Raw genomic sequence first — 27,642 nt, 5'->3', positions numbered from 1 at the left:
CTGCTCACAGCAACCCGATGAGATAGGAACTATTATTATTCTCATTTTTAAGATGAAAAAACAGAGACATAGAATGTAGAAGTGGAATTAAGACTAATTCCTTTGTTCATGCTCTTAAGTACATGCAAGAGGAGGGAGAAGGCATTCCAGGACGGGAATAGCAGGTGCAAAAATCCTCATCTGGGAGAAAAGCTGGTGTGTTCTAGGAGCTAAGTGGAGGACCATGTGGTTAGAGTGAGGTAAGCAAGCAGAAAATGCATAGGCAGGTGAAGCTGGAAAGGAAGCAGGGGGCAAGTAACTCAAGGCACTAAAGATTCTGGTTAAGGAATTCGGATGCTGTTCCCAAAACAATAGGGGGCAGCCAATGATCAATTCTAAAACATTGCTCCTGCAGTTTTGTGGAAAAAGGACTGGCTGCTTTTTTTGTTTTTGTAAATCAACTTTTACAGAAACATAGCCACATCCATTTGTTTCCATGTTATCAATGGCTGCTTTCATGCTGTAACGACTCAGGTGAGTATCTGCAGCAAAGACTTATGGCCTAGAAAATGTAAAACACTGGCTACCTGGTCCTTTATAGTAGAAGTTTGCTAACCCTTGGATTAGAGAATGAAGTTGGGGAGGCCATTTAAGAGGCTATTTTATTCTTCCAGTAAGGAGATGATAGGGGATGGTTGTGGAAATGAAGAGAGGAATACTATAAAGTATGTTTTGACGGTATAATCTTTATCAGTGGTTCTTCCACTTAAGTGTAAGAATTCGCAGGGAATGTGCTAGAAAGTTAAGTGCTTGGCCACCACAAGTAGAGATTTGATGAAGTAGTTTGGGGGAGGGCAGCGTTGGGGAGGAAGATCCTGGCATTTGCATTTCTAACCAGCTCCCTGGCACAAGAGTTCTCAGATCCCATTTTGAAAGCCAGCTGTGTAGATAGGGGTTGGAAATGGGGAGCAAGGGTTGAGAGAAGGTTAGAGAGTGACGTCACAGGTTTGAGGCTTGAGGACTTGAGAAACATGGTAATGGCATTTAGTGAAGCTGGGAAGACACAATTTTGGACGACAGAGGGAACAAAAAGTGCCCACCCAATTGAGAAGGTATTTTGAGACTGAAAAATGAGGCAGGCAGCTACGTACAATCAATGGATCAGTTTACTATAGGGTAACTCACTCATAGGGTAGGATTGAGCAGATGAGAGCTGGAAGCCTTCACAGCTGCACTCTGAAAAAACCAAGGGGACAATTTTATAGTTAATTTAGGGTAACTAAGTTACCCTAAGCATGGGGGTACATGCTTGGGAACAGAAAGTGCATTCCTTAGTCAAAATTTATGAGTAACTAGTCTCATGAGTGTCAGGAATATTTCACCAAAGGTCTTTGTCATTGTTTGGAGACTACCAGAGCATAGAGGCCACGTGGACCTAACCATCACCAAACAATATCTGTAAACTACAAAGCCCTTGATGACAGAGAAGAGATTTACTACACAGTACAGCCCTGGGTAGGGTCAGTGGAAGAACAGGATGAACTGAATGGCCCCAAGATGGCGTAAGTTATGCTCACAACCATACACCCAGGAAGGAAGACTTTGCAAGGAGAAAATAAATCAAGATTTTAATGTGGGACTTTTTATTTTTAGCTCCTTGGGAGACATGAAGTGAAAATAAGTTGGTGGTTGGAAAAATGGGAGTGGAGCATAGGGACGAGTCTAGGATCAGAGACATGAATATCACCAGATGGTGATATATATCACCTATTATATATATCACCTATTATAAAACCAGAGGAATGAAGGAGGGTATTTAGGAGTAAGTGTACAGATAAGATATAAGGCGATTTCAGATGGATCCTTGAGGAATTCCAGCGTTTGGAAGGTGGGCTGTGAGAGGAAGATCCAGCAAATAAAAATGGAAATTAGCAACTAGATAGAATGCGGAGGGGGAAATGCCCTGATTCAAACACCCAGTATCATGCCTTTAGATTAGAAAAGATTACTGAAGTGTCCTCTTGGGTGGTCTCCCAGCCTCCCAACTACTCTTCATATGGATTTCAAAAAGAAAATATGATCAGGTTGTTCCCTCACTTGCAATAATATTTCATTCAATACTCTTCATGGTTTGATCCCCTGACCTTTGTTACAATATAACTGAGTTAGAAAATTTTTTCTGGGAATTTCAGGAGATAGATCAGAGAAGGCAGACAGCTGGGTTAGTGGAACACAGAGAGGATTACTAATTACTTCCTTACAGGTCAGTGACTTTTATATAGGACACAACCATATATAGGATTTGGTATATATTTCTATCACTTACAGTGGCCACTGCAGTGATGTACTGATCTCATAGCACGCTATGTGAATGGCCCGCCGGTAGTAACTAAAGAATTGATACTGTTTTATACTATTTTTCAACTGCTTATTTACTTATTTGGTACCCATCAGGAAACTGTAATCTTTGAGGACAGGCTCTTTCTTATTCATCACTGTATCTCTAGTACATAGCACGGTGCCTACAGAGTATTATGATTAAAATTATTATTGAATGTTTAAGTGCTATTAGTAATAGTCTTTCTGTCATTTTACTTTTTTAAATTACTCAAAATTTAGCTGAGTATGTGTTTTGTACTGATAAATGAGCTAATTCCTGGGGATAAAGGGATGAAACAAAAATATAAGGTCCCTCAGCAGATGGAACAGGGATTATCTTTCTCAACCTAGCCAATTCCATTCACTTCATTTCAATACAACTCAAATCAGTTTAACTCAATTCCCTGCAATTCAAGTCAACCAAACACATTACAAATTCAACTCAACATAGTCCAACACAATTAAATGCAAAGCAATGCAAGGCAGTTCAACACAATTACATGCAATTAAACAACCTTTAATTGAGCATCTCATATGTACCAAGGGCTGGGATAAGCAAGTAAACATTAAATAACTCATAAGAATTTTACAAAACAATTTGAAAAATATGCCTCTTTAATGAAACATTGACTAAGGCATCATAAATCTTGTTAACTTTTATGAATGTTGACATTCATAAAATTCATCTCACATTTCTCTAAGCAGAAAGAAATGCTGGCCCCAACACTGACATAGAAACACCTCTTTTTATAAAAGGCCTTTAAATATTGATTATTCAACATATACAGGGAAATTAAAAATTTTTAATTTCAAGTTTAAAAGATAATTAAACAACAAATTGACTGAAGGCCAGATGGAAAATTCCAAGTATGCATGGTCTAGCTCTTGGTGGTTTTCCTGTCTTTGGGATGTTGTCTATTCGTTCTTCATGTTTTTAGATCCAAGGAGCATAGGAAATGTTAAATTTAGCCCTTTGATTGGTATGCCTTGATGTGTCATAGTTTTTGTGCCAAAAAAACTGATCAGTTTTATCAGGCTCTGACATGGCTCTGGTGCTTTGTAGCCAGAGCATATTGTATCATCAGGGAGAAGTTTCACATTGTGCCAATTTTCTAATTTGGATCATCACCTAACAACAAGCCTCCAAGTTTCTGGAGAACTGGGACACTGGTTAGACGCTCTGGCTCTCTCCATCCATGCCAGATCCTCCCCCAACATTAGTACTAGTCAGTTATCCTGCAAGGGAAGTTACAATGTACTTATCTTCCCCTTGAAATCTAAAATTTGAGCTTTGTTATTCCAATAATACAAATACATTTATTTCCATTTTTACCATGATGCCAAAGGAGGAATTTATTTCTGGTTTGCTTTCCTTTTGCTCTTTAGTATCCAAAGCAACCTTGAAATTCACTGAAAAGTCCTATTTATAATTTTTTCCTTTATATAAAGAAATACAACTTTTACTTATTGTTCAAGTTTCAGGTCTGTTGACATTTTTCTACATCCTGCCAGACTAGATTAGGGATCCTTGTAATGCGCTCCTTCACTCTACGGATGCTTCTGTAACACTGTACTGTAAATCGTCTCTGATTGTTTACATTATATCTAGACTAAAAGGGTGGGGGGGGCGGAAATTCATGTCCTCCTCATCTCTGCATTTCCAGTGCTTGTCACATAAGTGTATCCAGTGAATGTCTGTTGAATGAATACCCCTGAAGCCTGCAGCATGTTCTTAGTGCAGCTGTGGTTCGTTGAGAGCACTTTTTGATAAGTTACTTATTGAGTTCTCTCGCTTTGGGTCCAACAGTTTGGTAGCACTTCAGAACCATATTCAGTAATCTACATTTGAGGCTGTGTATCTGTTTTAGGGGAGAAAAGTGCACTGCCTTTATGCTGAACCTGTACTATATGCTGTGGGTAACTAGAGGCATTCTACCATCAGTCATGCCAATCAACTGGTGTCTTTTTCTCTGCTTTTTGTACTGGAGCCTTATAACCACCACCTGAAACCTCCTAAGTAAAGACCAAGCGCTGCCCATGCACAGGGGAATTTAAAAGACCACATGCCTTAAGGTGTAACATAGGTAAATATTAAATAGGGATTGTACAAGGTAAAACAAGAATTTTTTTTTAAATGGCTTACTTTTGCTACTTACACATTACATAAAGAATTTTGGGGCTTCCCTGGTGGCACAGTGGTAGAGAATCCGCCTGCCGATGCAGGGGACACGGGTTCGTGCCCTGGTCCGGGAAGATCCCACATGCCGTGGAGCAGCTGGGCCCGTGAGCCATGGCCGCTGAGCCTGCGCGTCTGGAGCCTGTGCTCCGCAACCGGAGAGGCCACAACAGCGAGAGGCCCGCGTACCGCAAAAAAAAAAAAAAAAAAAAAAAAAAAAAAAAAAAAAAAAAGTTCTTATTTCATTAAAGTTACAAATGCAAGAACCTATCTTCCCTTTTAAGAAGCTTTTGTTTGAGTTACATTTCATATAATTCTATTTAAAATTCTAGCAAATTTTACCTACCACCTAATTGCCTTTGGAAAATATTTGGTTTCATTTACAGTTTCATTAAATTTTTACTTTCCTTCTAAGTACTCGGGTTGTCTGAATTAATAAACAAACTATTTCCAAGTACTAAAATAACTTGTACATCTGATAATTTGAACACACACATATGATGAATCTTGAATTCCTTAAGTGATTCTGAACTCTACATAAATCACAAGTGTGAATTAATATATGGCTGACCCATTTTTCTAATATGCCAGAATCTCTGAAATGTTCCTTCCATGTAAAATCATAAGTATATACAAACTGTTTAACAAAGATATACAATGCTATGAATTTTATTCTTTTAAACATTTATACATTTAATTCTAAATTTTCCCAGGTTTGAAACATGTTCACCTACCACGGAAACTATTATACAATTTCACACAAGTTAGGAGGATGTTATCCCATGTAAGTTTGAGGTTGCTTAATCAGAATATTTGAAGCTATACTTTTCAGGGCAAGAAATTTTGGCTAAAGGGCTGACAGGCTCCTAGCAGATTCATTGACTCCTACATCAGTGAGAACATAACTTCAAGATGGAGTGGTTAACAAGAGTCATCTAGTTCTCTACCCCCATGTCACTTTGTTGGATTGTACATTTCTCTGGTTGTTAGGATATGCAAATGACTTTTCCATCTAATTCGAAAGACCTTTAAGCTTGATGGAATCTTTTTTCCTTTCATCTTCTTAGGCTTCTGCAAACCTAAAAAGTCTTAAAACAGTATCCAATTAAATTCTTTGTTATTGAGTAACAACCTTAATGTCATCCTCTTGGCTGTACTCTTCCAAGTGGAGTTTTTTCATTGATTTTAAAAGAAACATAGCATTCTCTGTTCAGATATTCATATGCCTATAGAAAAAGAAGTTATGTAACTTCTGTTACTTATGAGTTCAATCATCTATAGAAGCAGAATGAAAAGATGGTCTTAGGGTAGCCTCAGAATTGGCAGTGCCTACCTTATCAATTTCTAGTTAGTTACGCATACCATGGCCTTATAACACATAACTATTTCTCTGTAAGTAGATCAATGACTGGAACTGAAAGTATGGGAAATTAAAAGGAAAAAATCACAAGAAAAATATTCTGTATCAGTTCCATGCAATAGATATATAATGTGAGATACATAAGTAATTTTATAGTTTCTAATATGTACATTAAAAACAAAAAGAAACAGGTGAAATTGGTTTTAATACATTTTATTTAACCTAATGTTAAATAAATAATACATTTTATTTATCCTAATGTATCTAAAATATAACTTCAAACATTATAACTTCAACTTTTTCTGCAATATTATAACTTCAAATATTATAACTTCAATATTATAACATCAATTCAATAGAATTATTAATGAGGTATTTTACATTCTGCATACCAAGTTGTTGAAATCTGGTATGTATCTTAAACTTAAAACACGTCTCCATTTAGACCAGTCATATTTCAAATGCTCAATAGCCATTGTGTTAGTGGCTACCATATTGGATAGCACAGTTCCATATTTTTCTTGTAGTGGTGACTATATGGTGTACATATTTGCCAGACTTCATCAGGCTATAATATTAAAGGCAGCAATTTTATATGTAAATTCTGCCTCAATGAAGTTGGTTTTAAAATATCTATCGTGGTTTCTAGTTCCTTCATTGAACCCTGAATAAGTTTATATTCAATTCCATCCAGATACAGTTCTTTCCCATCTTGTAAACAATAAATTTAAAGGTATAAGTAATCTCTACCTCCTTACCTGTTGTATAATAATGGAGGGAAAATACAGAACCACATTGGTAACTGCTATCATTGGCTCTCCACAAATGCCCTTGCGCTTCAGTTCTTACTAAAACAATTAGTCAAGATCATAATAGCAAAACACTCCTCATTAGAATCAGCAGTAAGACAAGAATTCCTTCTATCAAAATTAATATATAACATTATTAAGAATGTTATACCTATGTAAAAATAATACTAGCTGTGTTTTGAGTACCTACTATGTATCAGGCACCATCTCAAATTTTTATTTAAATGTAATTTAATTTGCTCCTGATAACCCTGAGGTAGGTATTATCATCCCCAATTTACACATAAGGAAACTAAGGCTTGAAGAATTAAGTAATTTTCCCAATCTAGGGAATGACACAGCTAGGGAACTATAGAGCTGGAATGCAGATCCATATCCTTTTGAATCCATGGTTGATGCTGATAACCAGTGACCTGTACACTACGTCTCCAAAGATAAGAATATGGAATCAGAGCGGTACATATTACAAAAGAATAAGCAAGAATACCAAAATTGTTGATTTCTGAAAATAGACTATTTTGAAAATCCAAAAGGATTCCTTGAAATGCTATTAGGAATAAAAGCACTTAATAAGACCAACTATGAATTAAATAATGCAAAACAAATCAAAATGTTTCTTCCATATAGAAATTAACAGAAAATATACGGCGACAAGAAAAAGGACTTTACTGCAGCAACAAAAGCATAAAATTCATAGGAGTAAACTTAAAAACACAGACATAAGCTTCTGTTGAAGTCTCCCTTCACTTTATGAGCTTCGAAGTATATGAAACTTGAAATGTGGACACAGTTTGGGTTCGCTCTCAGAAAGTCCCTGAGCCTTGTGAAAATCAGAAATTACAACTTTAAATGCAAGTTATGTAAATTTAGAAATGTCACTTAGAATTTTATGAGAAACCTTGACACATGAATTATCTTGTTGACAGTACTCAAGTGCATGTTGGAATTAGGAAGATAAGAAAGAGAAGGTTAACATTTTCACTCCAGTGACCATATGAGTTCTATATACAAAGAACACCATTAGAGATTAGCCAGTTGGAGCATGAGTTGTGTTTAAGTTTAAAACTACGTGATATGATTAGTTTTATCACAGTTACTGGGTATGTTTGAGAAGAAGGAACGAAAGGCTTTCCATGGTATTCTGAAGTTTAAATATGAAATTTCCTTTTGTCATTCAGGAATGTAACTTTAACCATGTTTGTGAAGCTCACAAAATTTTTAAAAATGTTTATGACAGGCTGTATAAATGTTAACTATTGTCCTGTAAGTCACAAAATATAGGTATTGGAGGAAAATCATGTATTCAACCCGCAAATAATATCTTCAGCTCTGTGTAAAGAAATGTATATCTTTATATATACTAAGTGAATATCCATTTAAGATAGAGAGCACGTGACTAGCTCCTTCGTACAAAATTAAGTCACCTTATTAGAGATTTTGGCTAATCTCTAACAAGTCATCCATGACAGGTCTGGGGCAGACAAAGCATAAATGTCAATTTCTTCCATGGACTCTGTGTAAATGTTATTAGATTCACCACACATTTACCAGTTTCTCCGCTTACCTTTGCTTTTTGCATCCTACTTCTTCCTTTCTGGTTTAAATCTCATCTTACTGAAGTACATCATTTATTAATTCTTTCTGAGAATCTGTGAGAGGTCTGAACTCTCAGCACCTAAAAATGTCTATATTTCAACTTCTCTTTTACATGAGGGTTTTTGTTTCTTTCTCACAATGCCTTCCAGTTTTTTTTTTTTTTTTAAATTTACCTTCTTCTTATCTCTGTAATCAGTTGGAACAATCTCATTTTAGACTTTCTAGAAATAATTCTAGTATCTCAAGTTCTTACTAATTCTGCTGTTCTGGGTCTCTTTCAACACTTCTCTCAAAAAGTTGATACTTGTAGAGGATTAACTGATGAACACATTGTCAAGAAATCACCAATTTATTATTTTTTAAAAGGTCTGAATTCCTTTCATTAAACGTAGGAAGCTCTGGTCTGCAAGTAACAGAAAATTCAACTCACCAGGATCATACAGTGAGGTGATTCATTCCATATAACAAATTCAGAGTTAGGGTGACTCCAGGGTGGTTAATTTAGTGACTTAACAATGTCCCCAGAAACCCAGGTTCTTTCCACCTTTTTATTAGAATATACCTGGTCTCCTAGCTCTATCCTCAAGCTTGCTTCCCTCATTACTGAAGAATGGATGTAGAAGTTCTATATGTGTCTCTCAAATGCAGACACAAGATCACCCATACTAACACATTAACCTTCTTAATAACCCTATGAGTTTGTTACAATTATTACCTCCATTTTCAGATGAAGAAACAAAAGCATGGGATGTTAAACAAGTAGTTGAAGTTACACAGCCAGTAAGTGACAGAGCAGGATTTGAAACCCTATATGAGAAATGGTTTTCAGGACCTCATACCTGAAAACATTGTCCTCCCTAAAAAAATTTTAAAAGGCTTTTCTATATGGAGAAGATATGGAGAAGGTTAAATACATAATTGACTGTGTCTCCCCTCTTCTGTCTTCAGTGAATGTCTCATTTTTTTATTCACCTGTAATAGGTGTATCAAAGTTTGTGAGCTTTACTGCCCTTTATTTTTGTATTTTAAATGTTTATGGTATATTATGATCCAAATGATTTCTATTTATTGTAAGTCTTTATAAAAGTGACCTCAAATTCTCAGTAAAGTAGATAAGGAATGTACATATAATTCTCAAAATGAGACAGATTGCCATCTATTAGGGTCCACATGACACAGAAATGTTTAATTACTTTCAGATACATTCCAGTCTTGAGATTTTATTCCTTTAGTCTCCCTTACTCTCAGAGCTCTATATTATACATCCTTAGCATGAAAGCCCCATGTCATTGTTCCACTAAACGAAAATAAGAAAGGGAACTATATTACTCAGTGCATGGGGTTTCTGTCTTGAAAAATATTTCTCCTGGCCAAGGGCCTTAGACTCTCAGTAATAGAATGGCTAGTGCATAAGACTAATGACCCTGAGGAGAAAACTGGGATTTTTTGTATATTAAAATCTTTTAGGAAATTTTGAGCCTTCCAACTTGCAAATCAAGCAGTTTAGGAGCAAAGGAAACCATTTCATCTTGTGAACGTATTTTATTTCCCAAGCAGACAGAGGAGTCGTCCTGCTGAATGAGTCTCCCAGTTTGGCTTCTGAGCTCTGCGGAAAGCATCTACTCACATCTTTATGAACCAAAAGTAATCCTGAGAAAGGAATTCCTTTCTGCCTACTCCCAGGGGAAAGGTTATACTATCTGGTTGGAGCTTTGGGAAAGATGTGACAATCTTCTAACTCTTTAAACATGGTTTTCTCTTGGTTATAGAAGGATGCATGAAAAAAAATAACAAAACATCACAAACAACCTAGCAATGTGTTGTGTAAGATGACAGGTTGATGTCAACATACTATAAGGACTAAATCTTTGGCTGAAACTTTCTCTGGAACTCATTTCTCAGGTGGATGCTGGGCAGAAGTCCAAGCTCCTCTCCATCAACAAGTTGGTTCCCCCGTTCTTCTCCTTCTTCCCCAAGGAGTGCCTAGACACTATACTACAGTGTGGTACATGCAGTGCAGTGTATACCACACTGTAGTACATATTTACAGTATACATTTACTGCAATATGAACGCAGGGATTCCAAACCGTTTTGTATATGAGAAAAGGGTGGCTCTAGAAAAGGACTTGGTAGCAGGATATTCCTTTGTTTGGGATGCTCAAGCTGCTTGCTTCTCCCTTCATCTGCCTGCCTCTCATACATCCCTTAATACTCAATTTAGGCACCTTATTCCTGTGTCAAGAACCTTTCTTGAATCCCTGCCCTTCCAGGATCCCTTCTATGTTGCCATGTGTGCCGCTGTATGTACTTTATCTTCGCACTCACCCCATTGAAATTCATGTTTCCTTTTATATGACTGTTTCCACACTTCATCCTTCCAGACAAAATTTTCTGAGCTTTGGGATTTGTCTTACTCAGCTCTGTGCTAAGCTCATTTCAGACACCTACTAGCTAGATTTTACAGCCTGTCAGCTAAAATTTTATTGAAAATTATCATGAGTTTCCTGTTGAAATTAGGAGAAAACATGAATCACTGGAGAGGTCTTCATATCATAATTCTAAGGTTCCTAGCTCTCTCTCTTCTTTAGGAGAAAGGTCTACTCTTTATTCCATCTCCCATCTTTTGTATGGGTTGAACAATTTGAAATGACACATTATACAGAATGGAGTGATCATACGTTTCTGTTTACTGGGTCAACCTCTCAGTTTGTCAAAATTCCTAAAGATTTACCCCCAAATTCTCACAAATGTGTTAATAAAGATGCATCATTAGTATCCAGAGTACCTGGTGTGTATATATATTTATATTGCCAATATTAATGTCAATCTCTGTAGAGATATTCTATTTTTGTTGAAAAACAACTACTGACAGTTCATTTCAAGATGACAAATGAATGCTGACATTTATATTTATAGGTTTATAAATCAGTTACAAGGTTAAAAGTGATTAATTTGAGTAATCAAAAAATCCACGCATATAATGAAAATATTCATTCGGAATAAGTACGTACCTAAGATAATTTTAAAAAGTACAAGTTGGATGGAGTGGGAGAATTAAAAATGCAAAGTACTCACATTAGTTTATCTATAACCTATAAGGTTCTATAAACTATCAGTTTTTTGATTGCTAGGAAGGTACTCAAGTTCAATGTTAGTTCTGTCCCCATCACCATCACCCCCGCACTCTAGTATGTAGCTTAGAAAATCACACTTTAATAAATATATATTAGGAAGAATATTTTCGCTACTAATTAAGCCAAAGGACTAAACTTCCTGTGTCAAATCATACTTTTAAGGTTATATATGTGTGTCTCTACAATGTTTCACCTGAGTCCTTGGCTCTATCAACCCCAAGAAATTGAGTGTATCTTCAGACCTATTAAGTCCAAAGCTCATTTGAATCACTACTAAAGTGATCCCAGCCTCAGCCTTGGTTATTGAGGATTGAGATATTGAAGAGATTCGGTTGTCCTCAAAACCCCCTTAAAATCTTTAGTTCTTTTAGGAAGCACTGCTCAAATCATCAAAATAGTGTTGAAGAACTCCACAGAAGATTGAGCTTCGGTACAATGGACTTGGTTAACTTTAGCCCTCTAGTTTGCAACATTTCTTATTCTCTGTTATGACTTTTCCTCAGTGGTCGGACAAAATTTCTGCAAATAAATGTAAGTAGTATTCTAAGCAGGCAGGTTTCTGTAAACCACAACCCCCCCTACCATCCTGGACAATAACGCAGTACTGCTGCCCTCTCAGGTAACATTCCCATCGGGCTTTTTCTGCCCGAGCCTCCCTACCGCCAACTCCCACCCACACACATTCAAGAATCCAAAACTTTGCCCAACTTGTGTTCTCCGTTTAAAATCCTAGCTCTTTTCTTTCCTTGGCAAGATTTTATGCATCCTTTAAGATTTATCTTAAATATAACATTTTACCAAAAAACTCTCTAAATTTCTCCTGGTGGAATGTTTCAAGATTTGCTATCTCTCAGGATACATTAGGTTATGCTAGAGTAACAAATGATGCTGAAATCTCAACAGTTCCTCACAAGAAACTTTTATTTATCGTCACAACATGCATCCACCATGGGTCACCTGGGTTCTCTGCTCCCTGCTAGCGCTCTTCTCACTCCACACCGATTATCTGTAACAGAGTTGGCAAACTAGTGGGGCAAATCTGACCTATCACCTGTGTTTTCTTTTTTATTTATTTTTTTGTGGCCAATGATCTAAGAATGCCTTAAAAATTTTTAATGGCTAGAGTTAAAAAAAAAAAAAGAATATGCAGCAGAGCCTATGTGTTGCCTGCAAACTCTAAAATATTTACTATTTGGTCATTTATAGACAAAGGGAGAGAGTATGACAAAGCTTGGGCAGGCTCTTCAAGCTTTTATCTAGAAGTAAACACTTCATTGGCTAAAGCAAACCATGTGGCCCAACCTGACATAGGGGTTGGGAAAATATAATCCTTCTCATAGAAGGATAAGATATGAGTAAATAAAAGTACAGTCTACCCCACCTTCCAATATATACTTATGTTTCTTTATTTTGACAATTTTCTTTGTCTTTATCTCTAGTCTTTTGAGGTTCGGTTTAGCTGTTCTACAGGCTCTACAGAGTTTCCTCAAACTGTTTATAGTAATTTTTTAAAATCATGTTAATCATGGTGACTGACATTTGCTGGGTGTTATGTCTATTTGGCTCCTAGCTTGTGAGCCCCTCTTGGTAGCTCCAGCATTTAGTCTATTGCCTACTACATAATAGATTCTCAATACATGTTCATCAAGTGAATAAATAATTACCACCATACTCTTTCTTACTGAATAGAGAAGAAGATAATTGATGTGAAGAACCTGACAAGAAGGAAAGACAGTGTCATGTTTTCTAAGATTTATTGGGCATGCAGTTCCAGACTTCTGGTTAAATGATAAATTATGTGATGGAGCACCGTATTAGAGACTAATATGGGGAGTATGTTGTATTCAGTGGTTCAGAATAGGTTTGGGAGTCTGAGAAGCCTAGATTTGAATCCTATTCTAGTCTACCATTTACCAGTTTTGTGACAACAATAGCTAATGTTTATTGTTTAAGATAAACTGTCTCATTCAAACTATGAAACAATCCCTTGAGATGCAGAAACTGAGCCTCCAAGAGACAGAAGTTTGGCCCAAATCCCATGTGTCTCACCTGTCAGCTGGATGCCAGACCCCAACCCCTTAGCTACACCAAACTTGGGATTGTCATTTAATCTTTTGAAAACTCAGTCTACTTCTCCATAAAATGAGGAAAATGAGATATCTACTCCTCACGGCTATGAAGACATGGTGAGAAATTGTTTTTAAACTGCTAACATTTATGAAAAGGTGAATATTAGCTATTCTGAAGGTAAGAATAAAGAGATTACCCTACTTCATCTAGCACATCATGGCCTATATTTGAGCTGTGGAATGCAGCCTGGCTTCTCCAAGCTATTTAGGATTCTCTATATTGATCTTGGTTGGAGCTTGGATTCGGCTCTCCACACCCTTTCCCACTGCCTAGATCTGAAAAAGCCATAGGCTATATAGTACCATAGTTAAAGTTTATTTCCATGGAGAACATTTCAATAAAATGTCAAGGAGCACATGGAGAAGTGATGAATACTAAATATCTCTGTCACAGTGCCTAATTATAAGTGTCCTAGGAGTCAAACCTAAAGCACTCTGCTGTAAGAAAGAACTAAGACCAAACCTATTTTTATTCTATATACTATAGGTTCTAGGCATATTATATATGAATTTAATCATAATAGTAATAGTAGTAGTAACAGTAGTAGTAAGAGTTAAGATTTAATGGAGGGAGGGGGTTGAACAAGGGATGGAGTGGGAGGCTGGGGTTAGCTGATGTAAGCTTTTATAAACAGAATGGATAAACAACAAGGTCCCACTGTATAGCACAGGAAACTATATTCAATATCATATGATAAACTGTAATGGAAAAGAATATTTTAAAAAGAATATATATATATACATAAAACTGAATCACTTTTCTGTACAGCAATAATTAACGCATTGTAAACCAACTATACTTCAATAAAAAAATTTTTTTAAAAGATTGAATGAATTGTTAACCATATACCAGACAATGTGGTTTATACTGAGTATCTTACAAAACTCCTTTACAAAGATATTGTAAATGTCCTCAATATTACAGAATTATAGGTAAGAGAGGCATAGAGAGGTGTGTCTGGAACTGAAATAGAGGAGAAGAAATTTTAGAGTTTGGAGGAGAAAATGTTAAAAGGCTCAGAAACAACACATGAAAATGGGGAATAAGTATTGGTGACAATCTTACCAATATCTAGGGAAGAATCAAGTCTCACAACAAAATCTGGAAGAAGTCTAAGTCCCAGACTTTTTATTATCAGAAAAAAAATTTCAAAACCAAATTTTCCCTATCTTGTGTCTTCATAATTTTGCTTGCTTTAGACCTAATGATTTATGATCTCACAACGAATGGGAAATTTTTATGACAAGCTCTATTTCTCTACATCACTGCAACTCCCATCAAACACGTTCAAGCCTTTCTCTGTAGACCACCTGCCTGACCAAAGTCTAAATCTGCATTGATTCCCTGGGATACAGGAATTATTATTGTTAATTCCCTTAATGAGCATATGGAAAATTTTTTAAGATCAATTTTTACTCAGCGAGATATAATTCGATCATTTCCCCTTTCTATATTTTACTTACCAGAGCTATATGTCTTATATAGGAACAAATCATTTATTAGGTACCTATTAAAAGTCTTGATTTTTCTGTTCCTCCCAAAAAGGAGAGTACAATGGAATGCACCATAAAATATAGCTTTTGTTTTACTTTAACGTTTTACTATTTGCTTTGATTTTCAACAACCAAATAGTTTTGGATAGAATTTTAGAATGGGGTAAGAGAATTGCCAGATGCCCTTATTTTGGGAAAAAAAAGTAACTGAACGCATGTAATTATCTAAGATATAGTTAATAAATAGCTGAATCAACCCTGTGTAAACAGAATATTGAAGTCCCCACCCTACACGTACCCACACACGCATTTATATGCTTGAACATAATAAAATAAGTTTACATTCATACAGCCAAACTATAAAATCAACACTTAATGGATTGGAACAAAAAAAATGTATGATGTGGCATTAAATAAAAAAGAATTTTTTTTAGGCTACCACCTGATTCGATACAACATTTCTAAAGAGAGCTATGCCCAAAGGAAACCATAAACAAAATGAAAAGACAACCTAAGGAATGGAAGAAAATATTTGCAAACGATGCGACCGACAAGAGATTAATTTCCAAAATATACAAACAGCTTATACAACTCAGTATCAAAAAAACAAACAACCCAACCAAAAAATGGGCAGAAGACCTAAATAAATATTTCTCCAAAGAAAACATATAAATGGACAACAGGCACATGAAAAGATGCTCAACATCACTAATTAGTAGAGAAATGCAAATCAAAACTACACTGGTCAGGATGGCCATCATCAAAAGTCTACAAATGCTGGAGAGGGTGTGGAAAAAAAGGAACCCTCTTGCACTGTTGGTGGGAATGTAAATTGGGGTGGCCACTATGGAGAACAGTATGGAGGTTCCTTAAAAAACTAAAAATAGAATTACCATATGATCCAGCAATCCCACTCCTGGGCATATATCCAGAGAAAACTCTATTTGAAAAGATGCATGTCCCTGGTGTTCATAGCAGCACTATTTACAATAGCCAAGACATGGAAGCAACCTAAATGTCCATTGACAGATGAATGGATAAAGAAGTGGTATATGAATAGAATGAATACTACTCAGTCACAAAAAAGAACAAAATGCCATTTGCAGCAACATGGAGTGACCTAGAGATGATCACATATAAGTGAGGTAAGTCTGAGAGAGAGAGACAAATACCATATGATATCACTTACATGTGGAATCTAAAATGTGATACAAATGAACTTATTTACAAAACAGAAACAGACTCACAGACATAGAGAACAGACTTATGGTTACCAAAGGGGGGAGGGGGGGGGAAAGATTAATTAGGAGTTTGGGATTAGCAGATATAAACTACTATATATAAAATAGATAAAGAACAAGGTCCTACTGTATATCACAGGGAACTATATTCAATATCTTGTAGCAAACTATAATGGAAAAGAATATGAAAAAAACATATATAGGTATAACTGAATCACTTGGCTGTACACCGGAAATTAACACAGCATTGTAAACTAACTATACTTCAATAAAATTTTTTTTAGTTTAAAAAAAAAGGTGTTTGTTAATATTAGTTTCAGTTTCATCTCTCAGAGGCCCGACATGAATTTTTACAATTGATTTAAAAATTCAGTAATCCCCTAGAAGAAGGCTTTTATATTAGATTGTTTCTTAGTACCTGTGAGTACTAAGTGTTAACTTCACCAGTACCATCCCACCCTTGCCGATTTTGAAGGGAGTTGAAACTTCCCTGTTGCTTTGAGGACGCTCCACCTTACAAAAGATGTTTTCAGCAGGTAATGAGCCAAATTCGTTTTTCTTATCAAAGGCTACATCACATCTCTCCTGAGGCTGACAATTGGGAGTGTCTTCAAAATGGGCTGCACATCTGTGGTGCCGGATCACCTCGAAGCTCAGCAGTTTGTCTTTTGAAGGAGACAAACTGTGCTTCAAGATGTACCCAGACAACGTTTTTGTTTTCCTACCTTCCTAAAACACTGAAAAGAAGAAAATATTTTTGTGTCCCTTTGCCTGGTTAAAAAACCGAGATATTTACTTTCCTTTAACTGAACTTGATTCAGTGTAATGGAGGTGCTTCTAACTCAGCTCTGCATCTCACTTTGAAAAAAGAGACTCGAGTTTACTGTTGCAAGGCTTTCTTGTTTCATGATACTGACTCGTGTGTTAGCAAAAGTAGTCATAATTGAATAACAAGTAGTTATTTATCAAGTTACTTGTTTCTCACTCTTCCACTGAAATCATTTTCCAATAAGAAAATATTTTAGCCTCTTTTAATTTCTAGCATGATAGATATAACATATACTTTAAAGGTCAAATATTTATAAAATGTAAATGAGTACGGGGGGTCAACCTCTCCTGATGTTATAGGGTGTGCATTATGGAAAAAACCAAGCTATTTAACATTTTAAATTATATATACTTTTATATATGTACATATTGTAATTATATATACCTTTATATATGTAAATATATATATATTTGAGAGATAGATGATAGATAGTGATATATATGAGGACCTCATCCTTCCTGAATATTAACAGGTCCAGACAGTGCAGAAGGGAGTCAACACAATTCTTTTTCTTTTCTACTGCTTCTCTGTAGGAGGAGTAACTACTATAAAACTGTATCCAAAGCCTAGATGACATTTTAGTATTTATTGGGTCTAACTGAATCTGCTGATTTAGCTTCTAAGGTCCATGCACAGTTTGTATTGTGGGTGCTTGTAATACAGAGCAATGGGTATCACATCCCATGATGCTACCGTGTATCTGCAGTATAAGAACCATTCCAGTGTTGGAGTGGGGAAGGAAACCCAGTGACCCTGGCCCTCAGGATAGAGCTGTCATCCTTTATCAGATATTAATCAAACCAAACACCGCCTCTATAATATGGGATCTGGTGATGCACTGAATGGGTTTTCTGCTCTTACTTGACATTAAGAAAGGAGGGTAGTTATGTATGTTCATATGTGATGGCTGTTTTTGTCTTGGAAACACCAAGCCTAGAGTTCTCCAAGGAGTTTGAATTTGCCTCCTGCTTCCTTTTGGGGAAAAAATTTTGGAAACATCAAGCAAACCTAATGGGGATTCTTGGGCATGATTCACTAGATAATTAACCGTCATTTCATTTACCCCTCATTACAGAGATCTCTAAATCATATATTAGCCCATCTATTCATTAATTCTCCTATGAAACACTAACTTGGGCTGATTAAAAAAAAAAGCATTTGGGTGAGTTAAAGAAATATTTTCTGTGAGAAAAAACGTCAATTTGAACTTTTGTTTAAGAAAACCCAGAAATATACATGGAAGGGTTTTCTTTTTAGAAGTTAGACCAAATCTGACATGTATGCTTTTAACTGTGTGAGGTAAAGGATATGGGCCAGAGGGATGTAATGACAACTACATTTATAAATATGATTCCTCTTTCTTCCCACCCTACCTCCAACTGAGAGCTTTAGGTGTATTTTTAGTTCTTAAGTAGTCAAAACAGTAGAAAAGCTGGGTTTTCATACTAGATCAAATATAGCAAGGTGTCTCACAACCTAAGTTTACAGCCTAACTGTCTGTGGATGGATTGCAGGATTTCTGAAACTTCAGACTGCCTGAGAAAGATTGTGTGATTGTCTATCCAAACCACTTTTATGAAGAAACTTTTATCAGTTTATCAAAGTTTCTGTTATTCAGAAATAGTTATAACCATTGACACACTAGCAAACATTCATATCAATCACTGTGCCAATTCCCCAGAGGATGAAGAGACTCTTATAAAAGGGCTGGGGAACTAGACCTATAGACTCTATTTATAGAATGTATTCACTTGATGATAAACTTCAGTTAATGCATTTGAATTATTATCAATTTATAAATATTCACTTCTTTGGATCTTGGTACTCTGAGTCTTGCCAGGTATGGAGATCAAGTCCAGGGGCCCCCCTACACAGGAATCCCCAGAGAGATCAGCCATGGACATCTCATTTTTCCAAAGTGCCGATCACTCATTGTTGGGCAACTTGAATTGCTATCAAGTCTCCCTCATGTGACAATGCACTTCCTTATCTGTTTCCTATGAAATTGTGATGAGAACAGAAGTTATCCTTCGCAGGGAATCGCTCCCAATTTGCCAAAGTTCAGATTTTCTTAGCTGTGACATTTGTTAGTGAAAAGAAAGTTTAGACTGCATATCTGGCAACCATCTGTGATTAGCTAATTGAATTGTTCCAAGGCACCTGTTGCCACCCTCAGCAGGATTTTCAGCATGAATGACTGTGCCTCCCTTCAAGCTAGTCTTGACCTATAGTTGCCTCTATTAACTTTTTTTCTTTCTTTCTTTTTTTTGTTTTTTGCGGTAGGCGGGCCTCTCACTGTTGTGGCCTTTCCCAATGTGGAGCACAGGCTCCGGACGCGCAGGCCCAGAGGCCATGGCTCATGGGCCCAGCCGCTCCGTGGCATGTGGGATCTTCCCGGACCGGGGCACGAACCCGTGTCCCCTGCATCGGCAGGCGGACTCTCAAACACTGCGCCACCAGGGAAGGCCTCCCTCTCATCTTCTTAAACACACGCTTGCTTCTCCAAGCATAAGACATTTTCAGACTCAAGTCATCTGACTGGACCTCGGTAAAATTTCCCTCTCTAATTCTCTTTAGAAACCTGTGAGTAAGGTGTCGCTGACATACCTAAAGAGAAGGGCATTCATTTCTGGCCTTCCTGTTTAATTGCCTTTCTTCCCTTTATCCTGAATTTTGGCATGTATCTATTTAGAATGAAGCCCGACGGGTAATGAAGCTTTGCATGCACCAGACATGTTCTGTAAATATTGTTCCTATAAAGAGTAGTTATTTATTCTTTGAAACCAGCCATCCAATAATGTAGATATGCATTATTACTGAACGGACACGCTGAAATTCCCTGGAGTTTGACCAAATGAAAACAGGTTGCACTGGCGCCTCAAATCCTAGCAGTGGTTAAAAACTGCATTTTCATGCAAACATAAATTACAAATGGAATTATAATAACTGATTACCCCCCCCAAATGCACACAAATCATCTATAATCCTGCCCTGGGGCGCTGTGGAGTTGGCTCATTGCATATGCTCACAGTAGTTGTCAGTCTATTCAATCACCGCTACTTCCCATGGCAAAGTGTACAGGGGCATTTAGAAAACCAGTACGTCTCTATTTCCTAATCTACTATTAGGGTGTAGAATCGTCAGTGCAGAGCACTGCTGCTATCCCAATAGGAATAATCCTGAGTGTGTATCTAAGTTTTATTCATCTTCAATTTCAATTTTGACAGAATTTCATGCTGCTGGATGATGTTACATTGACAGCTGAGAGATAATTTCCATTTTTAATCCTGAGAACAAGAGCCACTTGGGAAGTGACTATAAACGTCCTCTGGGTGTCCCAGAGATACGCCTCCTCCCTGTGCTTGAAGGAACACACCTCTGGGAAGGAAACAACTTTGATCAGTAAGTCTCTTTGGAAAACATTAAGAGAAACAGATTTCAGTGATTCCCTCATGAGTCAGGGGTTCTGAGATAAAGTAAGCCCTTCCATTTCCAAATCAGCTTTCAAGTGGCAGCAACTCTGTCATTACTCCCTGGCAATAGTTTTCAGTGAAGAACTGAGGAGAGGGTCATGTTTCCAAACAAGCCTTTCTTTTCTTTCAATATCATCATGTAAATTGTGTGGGATAAAAGACCTTTTTGTAATGAAGGTGTGTCATCAGCTGTCTTATTTCCAGCACTTCTCTCACCTGGCTGTACCTGGTAGCTGTCCTGTTAAAGATGCTGGCCAAGCTGGCTTGATGCCTTCACTCTTTAGGACTGGAGTGCTCTTCTTGGGTTCATCCTCCTGACCTTCCTCATTTACTTAAGGACAAAAGCTTTATCCTGTAACCAAAACATGTTGCCAGGTCAGACCTCCTGAGGCTCCTGAAGATGTTTTGCTGATAGTACAGAGGCCATTTCCCTCCTTTTCTGGACCATAGGGAGACAGGTTCCTTTTCCTATGAAATGAATTGCTGGCTTCTCATTCTTTCTCTCCATTAATTAGTGGCCCATCACCTAAGCTATTACATGCATATATATAAATATACATATATATAGTTTAGGTCAGGTATTACTAAATACATGTACACACAAGACTGGTCCTTAAGGGCTAAGATGTCTTTATATTTTTCTTCTTATATATACACACGTATATATGCATACATAATATATGTCATATGTATTTGTCATATATGCTATATATTAAATATACATATATCTGTCATGTACAGAATATATATACATATGAATATATACATATACATACATGTGTGTGTGTGAGTCTAGAGATCTTCAAAGGCTAGGACTTCTTGTTCATCCTAGTGTCCCAGTATCTAACACTGTGAATGACATATAAGTAAAGTCAATCAATAAGATCGGTAAACACCTGACGAACTGAACAGAGCTGAACTATGCACCGTCACCTCTCATTTCCACTAGCAGATTTTTACTTATATGTGTCTAAGTGTGTTAGAACACTTTTTTCCTGTGTGGTGGATTGGGTCTCCTGATGGAGGACATTGGTGTTCTTTGGTCAACTTTCTTGACTCACCTGATCCCATGAACAGCGCTTGGGTATCAAACCAATTGTGTGATAACGCAGAACCTTCTCACAGTGACGCTAAACTCTGCAGTCTCATTTGGAGGTGGTTCCCTTTCTTGCTCTGAAAAACAACCACCTATATCCTCATGTCCATGCTCTTGAGGATATGGGGAGGGGGGAAGGGTAAGCTGGGACAACGTGAGAGAATGGCATGGACATATCTACACTACCAAAAGTAAAATAGATAGTTAGTGGGAAGCAGCCGCATAGCACAGGGAGATCAGCTTGGTGGTTTGTGACCACCTAGAGGGGTAGGATAGGGAGGGTGGGAGGGAGATGCAAGAGGGAGGGGATATGGGGACATGTGTGTATGTATAACGGATTCACTGTTATAAAGCAGAAACTAACACACCGTTGTAAAGCCATTATACTCCAATAAAGATGTTAAAAAAAAAAAAAAGAAAAACAACAACCTTTCTTACTTCTTTTAACTCTTTAATGGGCCAAACTCTCCCTGTTCCAGGCTTTCTAATATGTGTTTTCTCTCCTTGAAACCCTCTTACCCACCTTCTTTGTCATCAAAGAGCTACTCATACTTTCTTCCAGGAGAAAGACCTCTTACATCATAGTTGCAAATTATTAACTATTTATATTATATCTTAATCTTTGGAATCTATGTCCCCAGTTCAAGTCCTGAAATAAAGCATGTACTTCAAAATTTGTTGAAAAAAAATGTATCACCAAAAAACAAACAAAAAAAGAGGCCCCAAATAACAGGCCAGTGGCAAGAGGACAGATTTGACAGGTGATGGCCTGAAAGCAGGGACTCAGATATAGAAAGAGGGTTAGGGCCAAAAAGGAGTCAAGCAAGGATTCCAACCCTCAGTCTCCCCAGCAGAAACCCCTAGTTGGGAATTTTTCTACCATCTTACCCCAGAGGTCTGTAAGTTCCCTCCTTAGAAAACTGGAAGGAGAGGGGAACAGGAGTGGGAGTGAGTGCCAGTGGGAGATGAGAAAAGAAGCAAAATTCAGCTCTATATCCAGTATCTATATAGTGTCATTCTGAGCACTACTACTAGGATAGCCTCCAGATAAACCCTGAGAGTCATCCCCTCAGCCTCATTTTCTGTCCCTCTGGCTCCAAACGGGCCTGCAAGTGGAAGGGGAAGAAAATGGATTAGTCTGAAGATGGGCTGTGGAATCTGAACTAAAGGGTTTGAATCCTAGATCTCCCACCTACTAGCTGTGTGTTTGGACATGTTATTTAATCTATTGTTCATAATAAAAGAAGGATAAAAACATTGCCTACCTCACAAGTTTCTGGGAGGATTAAATGATTTGAATCAGGTAAAGCCCTTGGTGTTAACTGGGAGTTTGCTACCTTTTAAAGATGCTCAGTGGCAGTTTCTCTATGCAGAAAAGATTACCACGAAGTTGCGCTGGGGTTAAAGATATAAATTTAAAAATAGTTTTCCTTAAACTTTTAAGTCTAATTTATGAGTCTTATAATCTATTTATAAATCAAACAAATTTAATCAGCACTTTTCATTTAAATCTTGATCTCACAACTCAGTCAAACATTCAGAAACTTTGAAATTTCATTAACACAGTATATTTAATGACTTTTAAAGCTTTTCAATTCCACATTAACAAATAAATATTCCTAAATATTTATACAAGTCCAGTAAATCTAATAAACTAAACCTATCAATATCGTAAACACTAAATTCCCAAACATGTTTTGACACGGTTTACAAGTATAGTAAAAATTCAACTTAGAATCAGAAATTTAAACCAGGGCCAAATATCTATTTTAAACTACAATCACATATTTGACATATTAATTCAAAACAAGTTATGTCATCCCAAACAATATCAGGGGTCACTTTTTCAAGTATTGTTTAGAACCAACGCTTCAGCCTGTTAAGTAAGATCTCAATAATCAGGAGGCAACTCTGCTTGACAGGCTCAGCCTTTTCATATAGGTGCTGTGTTACAGCCTTCCAAAGAGGTACTTCACAGCCTTTGCCCATTGGATTCAAGTTACACATTACCTAATTTTCAAATTACTTGAGTCAGTAATCCCTACTCAGGTGGTGATACTACTTGAGTGGATTACATCAATCTATTTATTGCTCATTCTCTTCTGAATCCTTATCACATTCTTTTCATCTGTCGTACTAGGCTTTACATTTAAGCCACATCTAATTGGATTACGTGAGTCACAAGACTGCTCTGGGGTCACAACTTTATAAAAGGCACAAGAAATACTCAAGGAATGATAGCTGTTCTTATTAGATTATCAATATTGCCATTTTCTTTTTTCTTGGAATTAGTTTGATTAATCTAGGCTTCTCTTGGTAACATTTAGGTCAGTGGTTCTGAAATTCTAGCATGAGATCAGAATCACCTGGGGGGGCTTATTAAACCATAGATTGCTGGGACCCACCCCCGGTTTCTAATTCAGTATGTGTAGGGTAGGGTCTGAGAATATGCATTTCTAATAAATTCCCAGATGATGATATTGCTGGTCCAGGGGCCACACTCTGAGAATCACTGCCTTAGATTATATCCAGGATAGTGAATCTTTTTACATTTTTCCCACTTATGCCCTACATCCCAGCCTTGTTGAAAAACATCAATCACTTCAGTCAGTGAGGTATTACACTTTGTGTTAGGTATTGTGCTGAGTTCCAGGGATACTAGAATTAAGTAGGCATTAATTAATTCACACATTTTCATGGCATGCATAGATAGAGATTACAAAGTGCTCCTAGAATCCATGGAGGGGAGATCACAAGAGCACGACATAAAAGCTAATTTTGAAGTAAGATCTAAAAGGCAGCTAAGAATTTAGCAAATGACAAATTGATAGGGACACAGGCAGGGATGGGGGAAGATAGGCATGGGGACAGGGGAGACTGTTTCCACAGAGGCTCATGGATGAGAGAAAACAAAGGTATTAGATGACTCTTTCTTTGAGTCTTAAGCCCAGAAGCATCTAAAAGCAGAATTATGTTTTAAAGAATTTTAACTTGATCATCTGTTTTAAAATGTGTGATAATTGAAGAACGCCTCACTAGAGTGCGAGGCACACGGTGATGGTGTGATTTGCAGGGCTATGGGTGGTTGACAGGAAGCAAACTGCCAGGTATTTCTCCAGCGAAGATGGGTTTGCTTGAGATCAGCAGAGAACTGAAATTCAGGGTCTGCAACCACGGAGAGTCATGTGCAAGTCCCTGCAGAGCAAGGGAAGGAGAACACTTTTGTAGGGGAGAAAGGAAGGAAGTTGGGAGAGTCCATGAGTCCTTGCCAGGAAAGAAGAGGAGTCTTTCTTCCTCCTGTTGGGGTCTGTGGCTGTAGCAGGGACTGAGAGCTCCTTCTAGTCTCCCCAACTCTATCTAATCGAGGTCTCTGTTTATCAAACCCATTTCCTTCTGGTCCTGGGCACAGGACTGTTCTGAATCTCCTAGCCTCCTTTCACTTCACTATGTGAAAAATTCTAGCCAGTAGAATGTGCTTAGAAGGGATACGTTCTGCTTCCAGGTCTGGCCCATTAAAACCTACCTTCGAGTCCTCTCTTCCCCTGGCTGTCAGCAGGATGTCAGTGCTCAGAAAACTTAGAAACCTTGGGTTAATAATGAAAAAAAATCTGTAACAGCCTGAATACCTGAATGATTGCTTGGTCCCTCCTACCTATAGGGGCTAGAAATAAATTGTCATTGTCTTAAACTACGGAAATTTCATAATTTGTCTGTGATAGTACCTAGCATTACTATAACTAATAGAGTGACTATGTCTTTTTATTTACTTATTTTTTTTAGTAATGATCCTCTTGTAAAATTAAGGTCTGGAAAAACTTCTACTCCAGAATAGACCATACCCAAGATAATCCTAAATACTATAGTTAGAATGTCTAGGATATTCACATCATAAAGATGGTTGTGAAGAAGCGTCCTTGTAACTGGTGCTAACGACCTAATTATTTGTTTAAGTGTCTCCTTTGGTAGGATATAAACCTTAGGTGTGCAAGGCTGTTTCTTATTTTATTTAGAGTGTCTGGCATAGTGGCTGTCATATATAGGTGATTAACACATATTTATAAAATGAATCAAGTACTGGATCAGCGAAGTGGAGATGTAAGCAGAAGCCCAACCAATAAAGATCTTAAGTTGTAAGAGAACTTGGACTCGACCCTGGGGCAATAGGAAGCCACTGAAGGATTTAAGAAAGGAGAGATAGTAATCAGATTTTACCTTTGGAAAGATCACTGTAGTCAAAAAGATTTTCCACCTGAAAAAGTTGAAAACTGAAATTAGGAAGATCAGTTTGGAGGCTCTTATAATTTTGGTAAGGATGACTGTGCTATATATCAGTGGCCCTGTGAATGGAAATCCATTTGAGATATATCTAGAAGGAAGACTTGACAGAATTAGATGACTGCCTAAAATTGTGTGGGGGGATGAAACTGAGCAGGACCATGTGGGGCTCCTGGGCATGGAAGCCCTTCTGTCCCCCATTTCTTGTAGGGAACAGACTGTAGCCTCTATGACCTTCCCTGAGTTCCAAAGGGCAAGTTCAAACAGTTGCTAATCAGGGAAGGGAGGGGATGCAGAGACAAGGGAGGAGAAGCCACGAAACAATAGTGTAGCCTTGGGACAGGATCCTGGTTCTGCATTGAGTGATACATATAACAATATCTTTGAGCTCTTCTGCAGAACTAAAACCCCCAACAGATGGAAGATGTTAACTACTTGATGAAGCGTTCTTCATTCCAGAGAGAAGGTAAGTTTGATAACCTTGAGAACCACAGTCACTCATCAAGAGGCCACCTGAGGCCAGATGAAAGGAATGCAGGTCCTACACACACCCTGATCCTTATCGGCAACCCCACCCTTGAACCACTGCTACAAAACTCCAAATCCCCCCCCCCCCCCGGGGTTGGGACACAAAATTTTCAGGGCATTAGCCTGCTGACTCCCCCTTTGCCTGGCAAAGCAATAAAGCTGTTCTTTTCTACTTCACCCAAAACTCTGTCTCTGAGATTCCATTTGGCACCAGTGCACAGAGGCCGAGTTTCAGCATTAGGGGTGGGGGGCAGTAGAATGAGCGAGTGGAAGGATTTCTACATTTCTCTACCCAAAGCTAATTGAACACAGAGTCTCTCTTAACATCTGGTCCCCAGTGCCCATCATAAAGCCTGTGTCAGAGTAGGAACTCAAAAGTGAATGTGCTTATGAAGGAGTGAATGAATGAGTGAAACGAGAAATTTTGAAGGGCACAGGATTGAAACCAACGAATAACATTTGCTTTCCTACAGTTTCTGTTTGAGATTTGCGTCCTGCAGCTAGCACAGATGGCCCTGAGATTGCAATTCTCTTTACATATTTACTCTGTTCCCACTTGTTCTCACTCTCTCCCCACGCCCACCCTACCCCCCACCAGGAATGGTCATGAATCACAAATAACTCCACTATTCCCTTAAGCATCTGCCTCTGATCACAGTGTGAGTCCGCCAATCTTGTAATAGACTCCAGAAGTGTTTTCCTTGGGTTAAAAAATTCATCAAAATTAATACTAAATTGAAAAGGGAAAGTTCACAGTGAGCTAGCTGTCGTGTGTAAGTGAAACATGAATGCAGTCTGGAAAATAATAAGCTCTCTATTCTCTGAACTTTGTGTAAAGCAAGAAAAGAGGGTGAAAGGGCCACTTTCCTACTCCCACCTATCACATAAGGCCAATTTAATTTACAAATTGATATAAATTTGCCTTGTTTGTATGACGGACAAATCCTCCTGTTGGGCTACTCCCCACAGGCCTGCAAGCTCTGTACTTGCCCAGCGTCAAGACTGAAGAAAGAGCCTGGAGTAAGCAACAGAGACATCAGTGGTTTAAGAAATGGAGGATCTTACACATCTGAAGCGCGGTCCTGGAGCGACATCCCACCGTGTGCAGCTGAGGGCCTGCAGGACACAGCAACAGTCTTTGCT

General features: G+C 37.7%; 1 long non-coding RNA gene across 1 annotated transcript; it reads right to left on the bottom strand.

Moving 5' to 3' along the window:
- Positions 1 to 1,163: 1,163 nt before the first annotated feature.
- On the bottom strand, positions 1,164 to 27,642 carry LOC141276857 (uncharacterized). The gene is made up of 6 exons (XR_012327107.1): positions 27,565 to 27,642; positions 25,909 to 25,945; positions 21,662 to 21,773; positions 20,817 to 20,952; positions 4,515 to 4,676; positions 1,164 to 1,215 (listed from the first exon to the last, which is right to left on the bottom strand). It is a non-coding gene; the product is annotated as an uncharacterized lncRNA (long non-coding RNA).

This window comes from Tursiops truncatus, chromosome 17, assembly GCF_011762595.2.
Source record: "Tursiops truncatus isolate mTurTru1 chromosome 17, mTurTru1.mat.Y, whole genome shotgun sequence".
NCBI classification, from domain to species: domain Eukaryota; kingdom Metazoa; phylum Chordata; class Mammalia; order Artiodactyla; family Delphinidae; genus Tursiops; species Tursiops truncatus.
This window is presented reverse-complemented; position numbering and strand designations above follow the sequence as displayed.